The following is a 22365-nucleotide window of genomic DNA, read 5'->3' on the forward strand; positions in this document are numbered from 1 at the left end:
AAATTAAATAAATATCCCCAAAAAACCAAAGCCAATTAATATGACAATAACATTAAAAAAATTAGATAGTTGAGGAATACCTGAATTTACTACGTAAACAAGGCTAAACGTTTACAAGCACACCACCAAGAAAAAAAAGTTCCTTCAGTAACCAGGTGAAGGGTGTAGCGGCTCAGTGTTTTGCAAGCGAAGGTGGGTTAAAAAGAAATAAACAAGCAATAAACATGCACCACCAAACCAGGAATGCCCTCTCCATTGGCCCAGCATCACGCATACTCGGGCAGGGGTGGGTTGCGCAAAAAGAAGTGTGCTCATTTACACCTAAAATGGTCTGTCCGTACGCACAACGTTAGAAAAGGAGAAAAAATTAAATTTCTGCAATGAAGATGTCTTCGGCACCGGTCTGGGTAAGTATGTGGGAACTCCAATCTCCTTTAATTTGGACCCCAACATAGCCCCAATAAGGCTAAAAGCCAGGAGAGTACCTTTCGCTCTCCGCCTAAAAATTGATCTGGAATTGTCAGGATGAAGTCTTTGGCTAGGAGTTACGTGTGGTGGCCTAACGTGGACAGGGAGATCGAAGAATGGGTGGCTACTTGCACACTGTGCCAGGAGTCCAGACCAGCTGCCCCAGAGGCACCCGCTAAGGAGTGGGAGCGACCTCAAGCACCATGGTCTAGGGTGCACATTGATTTTGCTGCCCCAGTTCACAGCCAGACATTCCTCGTAGTTGTGGACTCCTACTTGAAATGGTTAGAGGTAGTCCTGATGACCTCCATTACAGCAGAAGCGGTCATCGAGGTACTACAGAGACTTTTCTCCACACACAGTCTGCCCGATGTCCTGGTCTCTGACAATGGGCCCCAATTCACAGCCATGCAATTTGAGACCTTCCTAGCAGGTCAGGCAATCAGACATGCCCTGGTCGCGCCATTCCATCCAGCCGCCAATGGTCCGGTGGAGAGAATGGTGAGATCTGCAAAAGAGACCCTCTCTAGGATGGGCCTGGGAGATTGGCAAACACGGGTTGACCATTATCTGCTAATTCAGCACATCACACCTAGTGCCACTACAGGGAGAGGCCCCTCCGAGCTTCTCATGTGTCGCTGGCTAAGGTCCCACTTAGACCGGCTACACCCAAACTATTCTGCCGCATCGCCCCCTGACTCCACAAGCAAGATTCGGAACTTTACCATAGGGGATTCAGTTTACGCCCACAACTATGCCGGAGGAACTCTGTGGATTCCTGCCACAGTGATAGGCATCACCGGCCCTCGCTCTTATCTTGGAGAGCTCGAGGACAGTTGGAATTGGAGAAGGCACATTGACCAACTCTGTGGCCGCCTCTCCAACTCCACTCTTAGACAACCAGAGGTAACTCCTGCACAAGTTAGCCAAAGCCCTACCCAAACGGAGCAAACACGCACTCCTTCCACAGGCAACTCAAGCCCGAGGGTACTGGGAAACTTATCTAGTTATGTTGCAGGCCCACAGCAAGCTCCGAGCAAACCGGCTGTAGAAGCTCCAGCTGCAGCCTGTGAAAGTTTTCAGGAGCTTCCACCAAGTGGAGCTGCAGAGCAAACAGGTCTGTCCGATCTGTCCAAAGAACACCCTCTGACTGAACTGCACAGGTCTGGCAGAGCTACCCAAAAGCCCGCTTACCTGCGTGACTACGTAACGAGTAGGATTATTCCATCTAAGAGGGGAGGAGTGTTAGATACTTGCTTCACAGTAGTGGTTTCTACCAAGGTCCTCTGTTCCGGTGGGAACAGAGGTTTAATCCTATTGGTCGAAGGGTCTGACAGCTCCCTATAAAAGGGCTGCTGTCAGACTCAACCTTCGCTGGATTGTTCTTACTTGTTGTACTCAATAAAGAGCTGTTGTTGCCTTTAAGCCTGTATGTGCCTATCTATTACCTGATCTAACACCACTTGCCGCTGAACAGCTGATGGATGTGCCTGGCATAGTGGCTCAGGTAGGCTCCTCACCAACTGCAAAACTGTGACTTAGGACCATTGTCAGGCATGCCTCCACCAATAACCAAGAAAGAAAACTCCCAACTCCATTGTTTATGGAATTAAAATACTTTTACTGGTTATGAAAAGATAGCAACGAAAGTAAAGCAAGATCTGAGCCAGAAAGGCGCAAACAAGTACATATCAAATGATAACCCAGCCCCCTTCCTCCAACGACTCCACCCCAGTGTCCTATCTGCAACTCCCTTACGTGTCATGTGGGGTGCATCTCCAAAAGGCATCATCATGTTGGTATGCAGGACGGTTGACCTTGACCAGGTCCAAACACCGGCCACCAGCATGCGCAGAAGATGTTGAGAAGAAACTCCCTTTTCCCTATCACCTCCTGTACCATTTATTCCCATCCCAAATACCATGCCCCCCTCCCCGTTTCTATGGCAGCCGATAGCAAGTAAGCAAAACAGAGGCTGTCAACCATTTTTCATGCGTATGACTGTTTTCCCGTCCCCGTGGTCACTTGATTTCCATTCAGATCCTTGACAACCGGTTCCTCCTTGTGACAGTGGCTGTGTCGTGGGGTGATGTGACCATCCTTGGCGACCTGCTGACCAGCAAAGTCATCGAGAAGCCAGATTCTCAGCTGCGTTATTTATTGAACAACCGCAGTGATTCCTTTAACAAATGTCGTGAGAAAATTGTAAAATGGGGCAAGACATAAATATTGGGCTGAATTGTGGTGACAGGTCAAGGACTGCCCATAATCTCTCTTTTGAAAAAACAGTGTTTCGCAATTTATTTTGCAAAATAAATTGCGGTGCAGTGGTTAGAGTGTAGAACTGCAGGCTACTTCTGCTGCCTGCCAGCTGCCTTCAGTTTGGCAGTTCAAATCTCACCAGGCTCAAGGTTGACTCAGCCTTCCGTCCTTCCGAGGTGGGTAAAATGAGGACCCAGATTGTTGGGGGTGAAAGGCTGACTCTATAAACCACCTGGAGAGGGCTGTGAAGCGGTATAGAAATCTAAGTGCTATTGATGTTTGTCCGTCCATCCATCCATCCATCCATCCATCCATCCATCCATCCATCCATCCATCCATCCATGCATCCATCCATGCATCCATGCATCCATCCATCCATCCATCCATGCATGCATCCATCCATCCATCCATCCATCCATCCATCCATCCATCCATCCATCCATCCATCCATCCATCCATCCATCCATCCATCCATCTATCTATCTATCTATCTATCTATCTATCTATCTATCTATCTGTCAGCTGTGATGGTGCAGTGGTTAGAATGCAATATTGCAGACTAACCCTGCTGACCGCCAGCAGTTCGATTCTCACCAGGCTCAAGGTTGACTCAGCCTTCCGTCCTTCCGAGGTGGGTAAAATGAGGAGCCAGATCATTGGGGAAAAGAGGCTGACTCTGTAAAACCACTTAGAGAGGGCTGGAAAGCACTATAAAGTGGTATATAAGTCTAAGGGCTGTTGCTATTTTCAAGTAGATGCAACTATGGGACTGCAATTAAAAAAGAGACTGTTTTTTTTTTAATGGCGTCTTTTGCCTGTGCTTAATGGCCGCCGGGCGGCCCTTCCTCCCTGCTTCTCCTGGCCAGATCACCCTCCACACCTGGCACGGATCACTAGCTCGCAACCTTGCTCTCCTTATTGCTAACAGATGCTTCCTCTTAAGAAGATGGCCTTGAGAGAGCCAATCAGCAGCCAGCATTCTTTAAAAAGCACCAATCGGCTGCCAGCGCGTCGTTTTCTGGGTCACCTGCATAACTTGTGACTGGCAACAGGTTTGATCACGGAGCTGCTTTAGGTTGCCCTCAATTGTTTCATCCGAAGAGAGAACAGGGAAGGGCACACGCTCCAGCCGTGCCGTCCTGGAAAACTGGCGCCTGTCAGCCAGCCAGCCAGCTGGGAGGGGCGGGGATGGGAGGGCTTGGCCACCCTCCAAGCCGCCGCCGATGGTGCTTTTATTCTATTTTTTTTTTCTAAGTGCCAACCGGTTTGCCAAAGCACACCTTGCCCCACGCTCTCATTTCCAGCCCTTTAAACCGGCACGTGATGCAAGCTCTTTAAAGCATAATTGCTTTGCAGAAGGGCGTCGGTGCCCAGGGGGGCAGGTGCGCCTCCTCTGACAAGGAGCAAAAATGAGGGAACCGTATGCTGCGGGCATTTGTGTGTGTGTGTGTGTGTGTGTGTGTGTGCAGGGAAGAGGGGTGTGTCATGCCAGGCCTGAAATGTGAGTTGCTCCCCCACCCCAAAAAAAAGGAGACTCACAGACAGCTCTGTCTCTATTCGGGACAGTTTGGAAGTGGCAAAGCTTTCCAAGAACAGCTGGGTCAGTGGTGGGAAATGCAAGGCCTGGCATTTAGGCAGGAAAAACCAAACGCACGGGGTACCAAGTAGATGGTGCCCAGTTCAGCCGTAGTGCCAGGGAGAGGGGCCTAGGTAGGTGTCTTACTGCAGCCGTCACCAACTGGGGGTCCGCGAGAAAAGTTTGATGGTCTGCAGAAAAATTCTTGTTTGCATTGTTTACTGTATATGGCACTAAATCTGGGGTCCTCCAACTACGGTCCCTGGGAGGGATACGTGCAATGAAGGCTTGTGTTGCTGCAGAGAGTCTCCCTCTTTGGGGTCTTTTTGTACAGGGGGGGGGCAGAAATTCCGACTTGGGGTCTGCTTCAGCCTCCTAGTGAAGGGCTTTGTGTGCAGATGTGGTCTAAGCCACGGTTATGCATGGCTCTAGTGACTGATGATCTGGAAAAAAGACACTGCTTCCTTCCTTTCTTTTTCTTTTTCTTTCTTTCTTTCTTTCTTTCTTTCTTTCTTTCTTTCTTCCTTTCTTCCTTCCTTCCTTCCTTCCCTTCCTTCTTCCTTCCTTCCTTCTTCCTTTTTACTTTCCCCCTTTCTTCTTTTCCTTCCTTCTTTCTTTCTTTCTTTCTTTCTTCCTTCCTTCCTTCCTTTCTTTCTTCTTTCCTTCCTTCCATCCTTCCTTTCCTTTCTCTTTCTTTCTTTCTTTCTTTCTTTCTTCCTTCCTTCCTTCCTTTCTTTCTTTCTTCTTTCCTTCCTTCCATCCTTCCTTTCCTTTCTTTTTTCTTTCTTTCTTTCTTCCTTCCTTCCTTCTTTTCCTTCCTTCTTTCTTCATTCCTTCCTTCCCTTTTACTTCCCCCTTCCTTCCTTCCTTCCTTCCCCCTTCCTTCCTTCCTCTCTCCCTTTCCTTCCTTCCTTTTTTCTTTCTTTGTTTCTTTCTTCTTTCCTTCCTTCCTTCCACCCTTCCTTTCCTTCCTTCCTTTTTTCTTTCTTTCCTTCTATCCTTCCTTTCCTTCCTTTTTCTTCCTTCCTTCCTACTTTCCTTCCTTTCTCTTTCTCATCATACTTCTAAATATGTTGCTCCCACCAGCTAAATGCTGGGCCCAGTATATCTCCAAGCCTCTGCCAACTGCCACCAGCGAAATGGATAGCAAGGTTTTTGGTATGTGAAGCTTGAAAACGTAACTAAAGAGTTTCTTTATATAAAGTCCCAAATCTGGAGGCAGAGAAAATCAGGGATATGCCAACAGCCCACAACCACCATGTGGGGTCTTCAGCTCCCAGAATCCCCCCAGCCAGGCTTCTTAAAGCCTCCAAGGTTGAGAAACAACACTTTAGACTTGGATCCTCAGATTTCCCCGGGCACTCCCAAACAAACGTTTGACAAGAGCCCACCCGGATACCCCCTCCCCACCTGGGCAACCCTTTCCCTGGCCCATAATGCTCAGACAAGAGCCATGCGCTCAAGTCTCAAGCTGCCCGTTCATATGACATGGTGCCATTCTCCGCCCATCTGACATGCTTCCCTTTTTAATCAATTTATTAATTTCATTTATTTATTCTAACGTGTTAAACAGAAACAAAAACAGGAATCATAAAAAAAATGCAATGTCAGGGGCAATAGGGATGTTAGGTCCACGGAAGTCGGTTTGTGATTAAAACTGAACATTTGTTGCCGAGACAACTTAGACAACGGAGATAATTTAGGGGCGGAGTGGAAAATTGCAAAAGAAAAAGGGGAAAAAAATAGCGCTTCTGGCCACCACAAATATACTTTCTTTCATCAAGAAGCCTGTTCCTTTTTAGAAAGTAAAATAGTCACAACATTAAAAATGGAGAGAAGCCGAGAGGATGCCTTTGGCAAGACATAACAGGCCACAATCCCTGCCTTGAATTTAAGGGCTGTTACTGAAACACCTTCCCCTCCCGTTTTTTGTCCTCCCAATTAATGTTATGTTGATAGACTCAGAAGCAATTATTTTCCAAAATATCCCACCCACACTGGCTCATTTATCATCCCATGAATAAGTCTAGATGTTCTCCTGATTGCATGACCTGCTTCCAAAAGGGATACACTTCATTTGCAAAGGCCCATTTGGTATCTCCCCATCATCAGTGAGAAGAAGACACGGCAGAGTCAGGGGATGTCTCCTGAATATGTCCCGGTTAGACTTCTAGGTCTTGATGATCTTCCCAAGCGGCTTATCACCTCCTCATTTCTGATTTTGTTAACCCAGTTTATACATAGCAACCACCTGTAAATCCACATTTCAAATGCTTCTAGTCCCTTCTAGTGGCTTTCTGTCCGAGGCCAACTCTCTAGTCTGCAGAGCAGGATAGAAAAGATGTCACATCTGACAAGCCTCATTTTCAGCCTTAGGCTTATGCTGTGACTGCAGAAGAAGTAATATACTGGCAATAAAAAAGGGAAAAATCGAATATGTAGATGAATTATGAAGTGGCACGAAACTCAAAGCATGCTCAACGGAGGACCGCTATATAAGGTTTTCCAGGGAAACAATACGTACATGCCCAAGTGAAAAAAATCAGCGCCAACTGTAAAAACAAATGCAAGTAATCCTCAACTTGCAACAGTTCATTTTAGTGACCTTTCAAAGTTATAACAGCACTGAAAAAAAGTAACTTATGACTGTTTCTCACACTTTTGACCGTTGCAGAGTCCCTGTGGTCACATGATCAAAATCCAGATGCTTGGCACAACTGACTCATATTTATGACGGTTGCAGCATCCTGAGCTCACATGATCCCCTTTTGCAACCTTCCCTACAAGGGGAAACAAGATTCACTTAACAACCGTGTGCCAAAGTTAAAGGGGAAACGAGGTTCACCTAACAGTGGTGTGACTAATTTAATAACGGCAGTGAATCACTTAACAACCGTAGCAAGAAAGGTCATAAAGTGGGGTAAAACTCATATAACAAATGTCTCGCTGAGCAACATAAGTTTTGGGCTGAATTGTGGTCGTAAGTCGAGGACTTCCTGTAACAACACTTGGCAATCAATAGCTGGATCTGTCAAGAACCAAGTAGAAGGATTCGTATCTGCAGCACCAGAACAAACTGTTGCTACAAATGCTACACAAATGAAGATTAAAACAAGACAGCAAAATCATCATCATCATCATCATCATCATCATCTTGAAGAAATTCTCAGCAAATGTACATTACGCAAAGGGGAAGTTGAGACAGTGGAAATCTCATCAGCAGCTGTAGATTAACAGATTAACAGAGTTGGAAGGGAACTTGTTGGTCATCTAGTCCAACCCCCTGCTCAAGCAGGACACCCTACACCATTTTTGACAGGTGGCAGTCCAGTCTCTTCTTAAAAGCTTCCAGTGATGAAACTCCCACAACTTCCGAAGGCAACTTTTGTTCCATGGGTTGATTGTTCTCACTGTCAAGAAATTCCTCCTTATTTCCAGGTTGAATCTCGCCTTGGTCAGTTCCCATCCATTATTCCTTGTCTGGCCTTCGGATGCTTTGGAGAATAGCTTGACCCCCTCCTCTCTGTGGCAGACCCTCAAATATTGGAACCCTGCTATCCTGTCTCCCCTGGTCCTTCTCTTCACCAGACCAGCCATGCCTAGTTCTTGCAACCGTTCATCATATATTTGAGCCTCCAGTCCCTTCATCATCCTGGTTGCTCTTCTCTGCACTCTTTCTTGAGTCTCAACCTCTTTTTTATAGAGTGGTGACCAAAACTGTATGCAGGATTCTAGGTGTGGCCTTACTAAGGCTTTATAGAGTGGTATTAGTACCTCACTTGATCTTGAGTTTATCTCTCTGTAGCAAATCACTCAGATTATTCAAAGAGAAATGGAAAAAATTAAACATTGGAATTTAGGCAGAAAGTATGGATTTGATGCCCCAACATGTTGCTATTCCTGAAGTATAGGATTTTAACTGATCGTAATGTTAAAAAGATTCTCCAAGGTGACCGCACCACAAATTTAAGTATTTTTTGAATCCAGCTTGACTCATGCTTAAAACACAACATGAATTTAAAGTAGTTAAAAGTGTGTTTTGCTCACAGTGTAGCTCAAAAGGAAGGGGGAAACATTATAAAATATTGTCAATTTAGCAGCTGAAATGCAGAAATGATAGAATAAGCCCATAGAAGTTTTGCCCATACTAAGTCAGATAAATTGACCCTGGCATTTGCTGGGCGTTCTTCAAATAATGAATAATCATCATCGGAATATAATCATCATCTTCAGATAATGAATCACCATCATCATCTTGATGGACAGCATTTAGAATGCATATTCACGAGATTTCCATCTATCAATTACGAAAGGCCACCCTGCTTGGCTCTGCCTATCTAATGTGCTGATACATGATGACATTGATACATGTGTGCAAAGCCAGAATTGAGATGAGAGCAACAGAGAGCATGTGCCGCCTCGGCAGAGAAGCTGAAGGAACAGCAGACCACCTGGTAAGCTGCTGCAAGAAGATCGCCCAGTCGGACTGCAAGCAGCGGCACGACAAAGTAGCAACAATGGCGCATTGGAAGATTTGCAAGAAAAAGCATTTCCCTGCAAGCACGAACTGGTGGGGCCACACAATATACAAAGCTAAAGGGCCCTGGGACTTTAGGATTCAGACAAAAAACTGCCTGGCCCATAACACCCCACACTTAACAATTGTCAATAAGATTTTTTTAAAAAAATAATGGATGTGGCAATACTTGGAGACGGCAGAATAGAAAAGGGAGAATCCCATAATTCATAGACCTGCAAGTAGAAATAGAAAAACTAAGGTAAAAGAAAGCAAAGGGGGTACCAAGAGGGGTAGGTTCACCTTGAATGAATCCCAAAATATCTGGAGCACCCCTGGTGCACCATTGGTCAATTGCAACTTTACTTGGAACAGCTCAAATCTTGGGAACACACCTTTAACCCCAAGAGGCAACATCTGGCTCTCCCAGGTCCTGGGGAAAGGATTGGATAGGTGAATACAAATGCCAAATCCGGTCTAAACAGGACTGTGTGGCCAACCACGATAATAACAATATAATATGGCTAATTGGTTCCATCCCAAGCCAAAAAGGAGCATTTCGGAGAGAGAGAAATTACTGGTTGTCTGCACTGTGACACCACTTGGACTCTCAGTCTTACTCTCAGTGTTACTCCGTTGGACTTATCAGGCATGACCCTGGGTTTTATGGCATGCTTGATTTTTAGTTGATTTGTCCAAGGGAGCTTTGCTTTAAGGAAGGCATAGCAATAGATCCACACTGTCACAGTGGGAGCGACTGGAGAAATAGTACTGAGATGGGGGAACCGAATGCTTAGATATAATGATCATAGATTCATAGAGCCGTAGTGGCACAGTGGTTAGAATACAGTATTGCAGGCTGACTCTGCAACTGCCAGCAGTTCAATTCTCGCCAGCTCAAGGTTGACTCAACCTTCCATCCTTCTGAGGTTTGTAAAATGAGGACTCAGATTGTTGGGAGCAATACTACCTACCTACCTACCTACCTACCTACCAATCAATCAGCTTTGGTGGCGCAGTGGTTAGAGTGCAGTATTGCAGGCCAATTCTTCCCATTGCCAGCAGATCTATCTATCTATCTATCTATCTATCTATCTATCTATCTATCTATCTATCTATCTATCTATCTATCCATCCATCCATCCATCCCCCCACCACCCACCCACCCACCTACCTACCTACCTACCTATTTATCTTTATCTATCTATCTATCTATCTATCTATCTATCTATCTATCTATCTATCTATCTATCTATCTATCTGTCTGTCATCTACGTACCTACCTACCTACCTATTTATCTTTATCTATCTATCTATCTATCTATCTATCTATCTATCTATCTATCTATCTATCTATCTGTCTGTCATCTACGTACCTACCTACCTACCTATTTATCTTTATCTATCTATCTATCTATCTATCTATCTATCTATCTATCTATCTATCTATCTATCTGTCATCTACGTACCTACCTACCTACCTACCTACCTATTTATCTTTATCTATCTATCTGTCTGCCTGCCTGCCTGCCTGCCTGCCTGCCTGCCTACCTACCTACCTACCCATCCTGTTTCCCTGAAAATAAGAAGATAATAAACCCAATGGGGCTTTTGAGCACATAAGCCCTCCCTGAAAATATTGCAACACAGAAGCAGCCGTGAGGTGACCACGCTCGCCGCCTCCTGCACCTCAAAAATAATAAGACCTCCGTGAAAATAAGGCCAAGTGCTTATTTCGGCGGCCAAAAGAAAATAAGACCCTATCTTCTTTTGGGGGAAACACGGTACCTACCTATCTATTTATCAGCTGCAGTAGAACAGTAGTTAGAATGCAGTATTGCAGGCCAACTCTGCTGACTGCCAGCAGTTCGATTCTCACCAGCTCAAGATTGACTCGGCCTTCCATCCTTCTGAAGTCAGTCAAATGAGGACCCAGATTGTTGGGGGTCATAGGCTGACTCTGTCAACTGCTTAAACAGGGCTGTAAAGCACTGTGAAGCGATATATGTCTAAACGCCATTGCTATAGACTTTGGGGCAAAGCCACATTTCAAAGAACAGAACAAATCACAGTCAATCGGTAAGAAGAAAAAAGAGAAACATGTTGATTAGTTTTTTTTTTAAATGTGCAAATCTCTTGGTTTTAGATTCAAATCAAGTTGATTCAATCCATCTGTTCAATTTGGGGAGTCAGAGCCACCGGAATAATTTAATCATTTAATTCAAACCGTTGATCCAGCTGAATCAAAGAGGTATGCGCATGAAATCCATGAAGTCAATCTGGTGATTCAGTCAACATGGTTCGGACTTCAAACGACAACTTGGCAAAGTTATTAGTCCTTCCTCAAAGGTTTTTTTTCAAAAGGCAACAGGAGTGTTTTATTATCCTTGTGGAAGAAGAAGTGGGGGGAGGAAATGGTCCAGTGTGAAAAAGCACCTTTGAGACAACTATGACCTGGATGATTGAGAATCTCCACAAGTCCTTACGTTCCTGGCAAGGCACACAGACCCAGATCATAGTGGCCTGCTACTGAAAACAATCTAGATTATTATCCTCCTGACGCTGCCTCATATTTGGTGGGCCAAGAGCAACCAAGATGATGAGGGGACTGGAGGCTAAAACAGGTGATGAACGGTTGCAGGGACTGAGCATGGCTAGCCTAGTGAAGAGAAGGACCAGGGGAAACATGAGAGCATCTTCCAATATTTGAGGGGCTGCCACAGAGAGGAGGGGGTCAAGCTATTTTCCAAAGCCCCCAAAGGCCAGACAAGGAATAATGGATGTAAACTGACCAAGGAAAGATTCAACCTGGACATAAGGAGATATTTCCTGACAGTGAGAACAATCAACCCATGGAACAGAAGTTGCCTTCAGAAGTTGTGGGGGCTTCAACACTGGAGGCTTTCAAGAAGAGACTGGACTGGCATCTGTCAGAAATGGTGTAGGGTCTCCTGCTTGGGTGTGTGTGTGTGGTGTGTGTGTGTGTGTTGGACTAGATGACCTCCAAAGTCCCTTCCAACTCTGTTGATCTGTTAACAAGATAGCATCAAATGAAGATGAAAAGTTGCAATCTTCTAACATGTTATTTAGTGAGATTTGCCACCTGATTTTAAGTTTGCCTGTATGTATTCATTCATTCATTCATTTATTGGAATGTCAAACAAAAACGAGAACAAGAATAAGAGAGGGACAAGAGGCACATTAGTGCATTTATGCACGCCCCTTCTACTGGCCACTTAAGTACGAAGTAAGGTCCATGGAAGTCAACTTGTGACGGAAACTGCGAAAATTTGTAGCTGAGACAACTGAAATCAGATGGGGCATTCCACTTTGACAACTCTATTACAGAAATCGTATTTTGTTTACAGTTGAATTTAATTCAAGTTTAATTTAATTTCTTACATCTAGTTTAATTCATGGTCTATCTCCGTGATGGCGAACCTATGGCACGCGTGCCACAGGTGGCACAGGGAGCCATTTGCGAGGCGCTGCTCTGTCAGCTGGCCAGTGTGCATGCGTGCGCTGGCCCCTGACCGAACTACTTTTGAGGCCCTATGGAGGTTTCCTTGAAGCCTCCGGAGCGCAAAAAACCAGCCCTACAGGCAAACCAGAACTTCAGGAACAGACTTCTGGTTTGCTCGTAGGGCTGTTTTTCGCCCTCCTGAGCCTTCAGGAGGCTTCCCTGAAGGCTCCAGAGGGTGAAAAACGGCCTTACGGCCAAACCAGAAGTCACTTCCGCTTTGACTGTAGAGCCGTTTTTTGACCTCCGGAGGCTTCCCCGAAGGCTCCGGAGGGTGAAAAACTGGCCCTAAAGACAAATCGGAAGTCACAATTCCCGAACTTCCGATTTGTCCGTAGGTCCAGAGGGCATGGGGGGAGCGAGGAGGGCTGTTTTCACCCTCCCCAAGCTCCTAGAAAGCCCCTTGAGCCTGGGGAGGGCGAAAAAAACGTGCCAAAAGCGGGGGCCGCTGGTTGCGCATGCATACGCACCCGGGGGAGTCGTGCGCATAGCATTATGGTTGTGGCACGCCTGCGCATGACTCCCCTGTGCTCCCCCTGCATTTGGCACGGGAGCCCAAAAAGGTTCGCCATCACTGGTCTATCTTATTCCAAGAGCAGGGAAAACGCTTTCACCTTAGGCAGAGATGGCCTTCAATAATTTAACAACTGGTTCGCCCAGCACCAAAATTGTGAGTGTGCGCACTACCCGGTTTGTCTGAACTGGTCTGAAGCGGCTGAATCTGACCTCTGATCTTCGGCAGGAAACAGATTTGATTTTGCAAAAGAAATGCTCTACGCGACCTCATCTCCCACGTCAAATGGGCTGCGTCACTTTCTTGGATTGACTTCAGGGAAAATCCCTTGCGTTCCTCTCTTCAGCCAGGAACACATTCAGGAAGGAGCTTTCTGCTTTCTGAAGGCCACAGCCACGCTTCCCCTTGGCCCAAACCCTTCGGCCCATCCGCCTGAACATCGAAGGAGGTATTGTAGTCCTACCTGCAAAGGCTCCCTATGTGGCATTCTGATCCGAAGCCAAAGAGTCACCTGTGCTTTCCAACATCAAACCCTGCAGAAGGATGGATCTGATTTTAATGTTAGTGTGCGTGCTTCACCTGCTTATATACCAGGCACATTTCCTTGTAAAGTTCATTCCACTCTAGTTAAGTTATGGATGTTTTACAAGCTCTAAAAGAGTGTAATTTGAACGTCTCTGCGCTCACTCCTCAGAATGGTTTTTTCCCTACAGTTTGTATGCATTCAGTTTGAAAGCCAAACTGTTACCTGGTTTGAGCATTAGGTATACCAGCCAATGAGAGGGCTGAGCTCTTTTCCCAAAACGTTGGGTCAGTAGATCATCCACTAAGTTATGGTTAGCCTTGAAAGTGAATAGAATGGAATGGAATGGAATGGAATAGAATAGAATAGAATAGAATAGAATAGAATAGAATAGAATAGAATATGGAATGTAATAGAATATGAAATTGAATTGAAATTGAAATTTAATTTGTTAGCCGCACCCTCTCCAAAAGGACTCGGGGCGGCGTACAATAAAAACACATGCAATATACATATATATACAATACATATACAAAGACAAATAAACACATACACATACATGTACCTGGAGGAGGTAACACTCATAAATATATATATATATAAAATACAATTAAAATAGCTATTTAAAACACCCTCAGTTAAAAATTACAAAATTACAAAATTTAAAAACCCGTCAGGAGCAATAGGATAAAACTATGGTTGAGCCAGGCCAGCTAATTGGAAGAGGTGGGTCTTGAGCTTTACACGGAAGGAGCGGAGGTCAAAGGTAATCCTGATATCAGGGGGGAGGTCATTCCACAGGGCTGGGCCCGCCACAGAGAAGGCTTTGCTCCTAGGCGCCGCCCCCCGACACTGTTTGGTGGACGGCACCTGGAGAAGTCCCTCTCTGTGCGAGCGAATTGTTCGTAGGGATGTATGGGGCAGGACGCGATCCCGCAGGTAACTAGGTCCTGTGCCATGAAGCGCTTTAAAGATCGTTATCAAAACCTTGAAACACACCCGATAGACCACAGGAAGCCAGTGCAGCTCGCGCAGGAGAGGTGTTACATGGGAGTACCTAGTACTCCCCATAATCACCTGCGCGGCCGCATTCTGGACCAACTGCAGTCTCCGAGTGCATCTCAAGGGAAGCCCCATGTAGAGAGCATTGCAGTAGTCCAGGCGAGACGTCACCAGCGCATGAGTGACTGTGCGTAAGGCATCCCGGTCCAATAGGGGGCGCAATTGGCGCACCAGGCGAACCTGGTGGAACGCCCCCCTTGCCACGGCTGTCACATGGTCATCCATGGACAGCCGGGCATCCAGGAGGACGCCCAAATTGCACGCCCGCTCCACGGGGGCTAGCTGTACGCCCCCAATGGCCAGAGATGGAAACAACTGGTTGAACCGGGGGGCCGGAACCCACAGCCACTCCGTCTTGGAGGGGTTGAGTTTGAGTCGGTTGCCATCCATCCAGACCCGTACGGCTTCCAAGCACCGGGACATCACTTCGACGGCCTCATTGGGGTGGTTCGGGGTGGAAATGTACAGCTGGGTATCATCAGCGTACAGATGATATCCCACCCCGAAACCACGAATGATCTCGCCCAGCGGCTTCATGTATGTGTTGAACAGGAGTGGCGAGAGGACCAACCCCTGTGGCACCCCACAAGTGAGGGGGCTTAGGGTCGACCTCTGCTCCCCTGCCAACACCCGTTGCATCCGGCCGGAGAGGTAGGAGTCGAACCACCGCAAAACGGTGCCCCGAACCCCCAACCCCTCCAGTCGGCGCAACAGGATACCATGGTCGATGGTATCAAAAGCCGCCGAAGGTCTAATAGGACCAGGATAGAGGAACAACCCCTATCTCTGGCCCTCCAGAGATCATCCACCAACGCGACCAAGGCCGTCTCCGTGCTGTGCCCGGGTTGGAAGCCGGACTGGCGCGGGTCTAGATAATCATTTTCCTCCAGATGTCGTGGAAACTGAGAAGCTACCACACTCTCTACAACCTTCGCTAAAAAGGGAAGGTTGGAGACAGGATGATAATTGGCTAGCTCCGTTGGGTCCAGGGAAGGCTTCCTAAGGGTCTCACCACCGCCTCTTTCAAGGCGGCCGGAAGAGACCCCTCGCCCAACGAAGCGTTCACTAGGCCCAGGAGCCAGTCACGTGTAACCTCCCAGGATGCCAGTACAAGCCAGGAGGGACACGGAATGTAATAGACTCTAGAAAGAGTTCAGAGAAGAGCAACCAGGATGATGAGGGGACTGGAGCCTAAAACATATGATGAATGATTGCAGAAACTGGACATGGCTATTCTAGGGAAGAGAAGGACCAGGAGAGATAGGATAGAAGTCTTCCAATATTTGAGGGGCTGCCACAGGGAGGAGGGGGTCAAGTTATTTTCCAAAGCACCCAAAGGCCAGATGAGGAACAACGGATGGAAACTGACCAAGGAGAGATTCAACCTGGAAATAAGGAGACATTTTCCGACAGTGAAAACAAACAATCCACGGAACAGAAGTTGCCTTCAGAAGTTGTGGGAGCTTCATCACTGGAAACTTTCCAGAAGAGGTTGGACTTCATCATCTGTCAGAAATGACGAAGTCCTGCTTGGACAGGCTGGGTGACTGGATGACCTACAAGGTCCCTTCCAAATCTGTTAATCTGTTACACATCTTCAAGCTGCCAAGGTCCAAACACGCTGATCTGAACAGAGATATCTGCCAGCGATCCTTTACATCTGAATTCCTGCACTGAGCAGGGGCTGGCTCGCTCGGCCTGGCAGCTCTCAAGAGCCCCTTCAAGCCCCTTAGCTCCCATCCGGATTATAAATAAAACCAGGTGGCCAAGGAGTTGAGCCTTCTCCTCTCCTCTGCATGCCGTGAGTCAAATTGACCGTTGCATCCAGCTGCTTCCAACACAAGATTGGTCCCATGGGCAATGCCTCTGGTGGCCTCCTGCAGCATCCCAGGACAAGAATGCCTGAGGCTCTGCCCCAGTGGTGGGATTCAATTTTTTTTACTACCAGTTCTGTGGACGTGGCTTGGGGGCGTGGCGTGGCAGGGGAAGGATCCTGCAAAATCCCCATTTCGTCCTGATCAGCAGGGACTCGGAAGGCAGAGAATAGATGGGGGCGTGGCCAGCCAGAGGTGGTATTTGTCAGTTCTCCGAACTACTCAAAATTTCCGCTACCAATTCTCCAGAACTGGTCAGAACCGGCGGCTCTGCCCACTACAGCTTGCCAACCCGGGCACTTGGCAGAGCAGGGCAAGGCTGCGAGGTGACCCGAGCGAAGGAGCGCAGTGCCGGGAAACTCAAGCGGAGCAGGAAAACTGCTGCAGTTGCTCCTTGAGTTATGACGACCATGGAGCCAGCCTGTTACAGTTGTAATTCAGGATGGCTGCAAATTGAGTCACTCTGATTTCACAACCTTTTTTGTGGTTGTTATTAATAAACATTGTTGATCCCATGGTTTGTTATGGGCTAGTTCTGCTGAAAACCGAAAGTACAACTACTCCTCGACTTACAGCAGTTTGTTTAGTGACCATTCAAAGTGACAACGGCACTGAAAAGAGTGACTCAGGACCACTTCACACTTACGACCTTTGGAGCAGATCCATCATCATCTGATCCAAATTCAGATGCTCGGAAGAGAACATTTTAAGGACTGTAAAACTGGAAATGGATAATACAGACATAAATACATAAAGGAGGATAGGGAATGTGTTCATAAGATTAATGCAGCTATGTACGATGAGTAGAAATTGTATTTGCTGCTGTCTTAAAATATGGATGGAAATGACAAAGCCAGAAAGGCCTCTCTATGTCCAATGTTTTTAATGTTTATTCAATAAAAAATATTTTTTTAAAAAATGTCAGATACAATACAATAGTAGAGTTGGAAGGGACCTTGGAGGTCTTCTAGTCCAACCCCCTGCCTAGGCAGGAAACCCTATACTCTTCCAGACAAATGGTTATCCAACATCTTCTCAAAGACTTCCAGTGTTGGGGCATTCACAACTTCTGGAGGCAACTTCTGTTCCACTGGTTAATTGTTCTGTCAGGAAATTTCTCCTCAGTTCTAAGTTGCTTCTCTCCTTGATTAGTTTCCACCCATTGCTTCTTGTTCTACCCTAAGGTGCTTTGGAGAATAGCTTGACTCCCTCTTCTTTATGGCAACCCCTGAGATATTGGAAGACTGCTATCATGTCTCCCCTGGTCCTTCTTTTCTTTAAACTAGACATCCCCAGTTCCTGCAACCGTTCCTCATATGTTTTAGCCTCATCATCTTTGTTGCTCTTCTCTGCACTCTTTCTAGAGTCTCCACATCTTTTCTACATTGTGGCAACCAAAACTGAATGCTTGGCAATTGGTTCATACTTATGACCATTGCCTTGTCCCAAGGTCATGTGATCCCTTTTTGATAAGTAAAATCAGTAGGGGATTCACTTAACAGCATTTCTGACCCCCCCCCCCGATAAAATCCACGCAAGTCACTAGAGCTCACTTGCCCTCTTCCACTAGCTCAGCTTCAGAGGGCTGCAAAAAACCTCAGTCTCTAAAGCAAATAATTTTATCCATTATATAAATGTCTTCGCAAAGGTATGGGATGGTACTCTATGTTCTTATGGCCATACACATCTTACATCAGCAAGAGCTGTATAACAGCTGGGACACCAGTTATCTTGACTACAAAACTAATCATCCCCAGGCAATTTAGAGGGTCGTTGAGGCTACCTGAAGCTTTATCTGTGTCCTCAGGAGGGTCACCTGAGTGGTGGAAATGGCTCCTGTAGTCTGCAATTTTTCCCTCTGGAAATCCGTTCCTGCTCCCACCCCATTCCAAGGGTCTTCATCCCAAATTGGATAGCTAGAAGTCTGTGGGAATGGATTCCCAGAGAAAAAAATTGCAGACTACAGAAACCATTTGCACCACTCAGGTGACCCTGATGACACAGAGAAACCTCCAGGTGGCCTCAACGACCTTCTAAAAGGATGAAAATGACCAGCTGTCTGCAAGGAACATAAATCCTTCCATTCCCCTCCATCCAGTCAGAACTGAAGAAGCTTCTGGGATGAGAAGCGAAACATCTTCAAAAGAAAAAAACAAGAAACTCCAGTTGCCTCCTGAAAAAGCACCTTTGGGACAACCATAACCTAGATGACGGAGAATCTCTTCAGACTTTTAGCTATGCAATTTGGGATGAAGACCTTTTGAATGGTGTGGGGGCCGGAATGGATTCCCAGAGGAAAAATTGCAGACTACAGAAACCATTTGCACCACTCAGGGGACCCTCTTGAGGATGCAGAGAAACCTCCAGGTGGCCTCAATGACCCTCTAAAAGGATGCAAAGGACCAGCTGTCTGCAAGGAGTATAAATCCTTCCATTCCCCCCACTATCCTGTCAGAGCTGAAGAAGCTTCTTGGGTGAGAAGTGAAACATCTTCAAAGGAAAACCCAGAAAGTCCAGTTGCCTCCTGGGGAAAAAAAGCACCTTTGGTACAACCATGACCTGGAGATGGAGAATCTCTACAAACATCCCCAATCAACGTGCCCATGATTGGAAGCTACATGCCTCAAAAGACGGTGCAGGAAAACTTTGTCAGATGTGAGAAAATCAGTCGTGGTGGGCTTTGTAAAGCTGAGCGGGGTCTTAAGACGCAAAATAACAGAAGTGGCGGTTGGGAGGATTAAGAGAGGGGTTCACAACCTTGGCCACTTTAAGACTTGTGGACTTCAACTCCAAGAGCTGGCTGGAGAATTCTGGGAGTTGAAGTCCACAAGTCTTAAAGTGGCCAAGTTTGAAGACCTCTGGATTAAGACATCACGGGTGGAGAATGCAACCATGTTAGAGACCTCCAAAACCTCTCTCCAGTGACCCGCCCTGGCCAGATGTGGCTTATAATTAGCACAACACAGCACTAAGGAGAAAAGGGCCTTCATTTGCATCCTCCCACGAAAAACAGTTCAGCCTGTCCGGCCTCTGGCACACGCTTCCTGCTGGGTGCCATCCAATGCGCCAGGGACGGCCCCCCTTTGAGATGCTGTCAGTCCAAGTTCACAATCGCAACTTTGTCTGTGGTTCAGCAGAGATAATTTGCAGCGCTATCTTTGTGTCGTCAGCGCACATCTGTTCCGTTTCGGTCACCTTCCTCCAGAACCCATTTCCGACACGGCTGCCAAAATCCGCCCTGACCTGCGCGTTCCCACCAGGACTGTCTCCTTCTTCTCCCACAAAACGCAGCTCAGTTTTGGGCTGCGATTATTATTATTATTATTATTTTTAACAAAGAGGGTTAGAAATGCAGCCTGAAATGCTGGTGGGCTGCAGTCTCTGACTTTATCTGCCTGACCCAAGGAAGAAGACTGTGGCAAAACAGGAAGTCATCGACTTATGACCATTTATTGACCCAAAGGTGCTTTTTCAGGTGGCAACTGGACTTTCTGGTTTTCAGCTGCGCAGTTTGGGACGAAGACCCTTGGAATGGGGTGGGAGTAGGAATGGATTCCCAGAGGAAAAATTCCAGACTACAGGAACCATTTGCACCACTCAGGGGACCCTGAGGATGCAGAGAAAACCTCCAAGTAGCCTCAACATCCCTCTAAAAAGATGCAAATGACCAGCTCTCTGCAAGGAGTATGAATCCTTCCGTTCCCCACCGTGCAGTCAGAGCTGAAGAAGCTTCTGGGATGAGAAACGAAACGTCTTCAAAAGAAAAAAAAGAAAGAAAGGCCAGTTGCCTCCTAAAAAAAAAGCACCACGACCTTGGATGGCTGAGAATCTCTACAGACTTTTAACCATTCATTGAGTGACCGTCCAAAGTTGCAACAACACTGAAAAAAAATCACTTCTGACTGTTTTTCAGACTTACGACCGTTAAAGCATTCCCACGGTCACCTGGTCAAAATTCGCAACTTGCAGCTATTCATACATTATTCACAAAAGTCTGTAGAGATTCTCAGTCATCCAGGTTATAATAATAATAATAATAATAATAATAAATTTGGATTTATTAGCCGCTCCCTTTCCAAGTAGGACTCGGGGCGGCGTACAATGGAGCATATAACATGAAACATATATAACAACACCCAACGTACATACATACACAACACACATACATACACGGAGGAGGAAGCAAATTACATCAATAGACAGTTAAAAATCTGCTTTAAAATACCCCAATTGTAAAAACCCAATAAAATTAATATTTAAGAACAATTTAAAAACAGTTTGGAGGAATGGGAAAATTACGATTGCGATTGAGCCAGGCCGGATAATTGAAAGAGGTGGGTCTTCAGCTGTACACGGAAGGAGCGGAGATCGGAAATCATCCTGATGTCACGGGGGAGGTCATTCCATAGGGCTGGGCCCATCACAGAGAAGGCTCTGCTCCTGGGTGTCGCCCCCCGGCACTGTTTGGCGGACGGCACCCGGAGAAGTCCCTCTCTGTGTGAGCGAATTGGTCGTAGGGATGTGTGGGGCAGGATGCGATCCTGCATATAACTAGGCCCTGTGCCATGGAGCGCTTTAAAGATCATAATCAAAACCTTGAAACGCACTCGGTAGACCACAGGCAGCCAGTGCAGCTCGCGCAGGAGAGGTGTTACAGGGGAGTATCTAGTCCTCCCCATAATCACCCGCGCGGCCGCGTTCTGGACCAATTGTAGTCTCCGAGTGCATCTCAAGGGAAGCCCCATGTAGAGATGTGCTTATGGATGTGCTTTTTTCAGGAGGCAACTGGACTTCCATGTTTTTTTCTTCTTTTGAAGACTTTTCGCTTCTCATGCCAGAAGCTTCTTCAACTCTGACTTCAGCAAAGCTGGCTGAGGAATTCTGGGAGTTGAAGTCCACAAGTCTTCAAGTGGCTAAGGCTGAAGACCCCTGGCCAAGACCACTTTCCAGCAGGACTCATTCCCGATGAGGCCACCAAAGTGGTCAGTCGTGCAGAGTTTTCTCCGACCCGGCTTGGCCGACATATCTGACTCCTTCTGGAAGACGCCTGGATGGCAGCCAAAGTGTTTTGGCTTCTGAGGGAGTTGCTGAGAAGGCAGGGGGGGAGTGGGCAGATTTCTTCCCCGGGGGGAGACCGAGCTGCACCTGCTCTTCCAAGAATGCCAAGGCCGTCTGAGGGACCAGCCGTCTTTTGTTCCACAGCCCAGCCCAGACTGTGTGGCAGCTCTGTTATTGTTTTCTTTTTGTTTTAAAAGAGGCGACTTGTAAACTGAAAAAGTGTCAACGCTTTCATCCCGCTTTCTTTCACTGGCATTGCTGTCTCACTCTTCTGTCAACAATCCCGTGAAGTAGATCAGGCGGAGAGCAATAGATTGGGGATATATATATATAGGGGGGTGGGGGGCGAGAAATCCTTTCTCAAAACTACCTTGCAAAAACACGAGGAACGTTCTGTTTGCAATGGTTTGTAAATAAAGAATAAGGAATCCGGATAATCAAGGTTATCAGGAATAGGAATTCAGACAGAAAATAACTTGGGCGGGGAGGGGGGGCAGTGGTCCTTATCCCAATTAGAATAACGCGTCCAGTTTTGGTTGCCATGATGTAGAAGAGATGTGGAGACTCTAGAAAGAGCGCAGAGAAGAGCCACAAAGAGGATTAGGGGACTGGAGACTGAAACATATGAAGAACGGTTGCAGGAACTGGGTATGTTTAGCTTAAGAGAAAGAAGGACTAGGGGAGACATGACAGCAGTCTTCCAATACCTCAGGGGCTGCCACAAAGAAGAGGGAGTCTAGCTATTCTCCAAAGCACCTGAAGGCAGGACAAGAAGCAATGGGTGGAAACTAATCAAGGAGAGAATCAACTTAGAACTGAGGAGAAATTGTGAGAACAATTAATCAGTGGAACAGAAGTTGCCTCCAGAAGTTGTGAATGCCCCAACACTGGAAGTTTTTAATAAGATGTTGGATATCCACTTGTCTGAAGTGGTGTAGGATTTCCTGCCTAAGCAGTGGGTTGGACTAGAAGACCTCCAAGGTCCCTTCCAA

General features: G+C 46.6%; 1 long non-coding RNA gene across 1 annotated transcript in view; it reads right to left on the bottom strand.

Moving 5' to 3' along the window:
• Window positions 1-22365, bottom strand: part of LOC309399569 — a 216730-nt gene that overhangs the window by 101623 nt on the left and 92742 nt on the right. The gene's annotated exons all lie outside the window — the stretch shown is intronic.

This window comes from Natrix helvetica (assembly GCF_964273705.1).
Source record: "Natrix helvetica genome assembly, chromosome: 15".
Lineage (NCBI taxonomy): Eukaryota > Metazoa > Chordata > Lepidosauria > Squamata > Natricidae > Natrix > Natrix helvetica.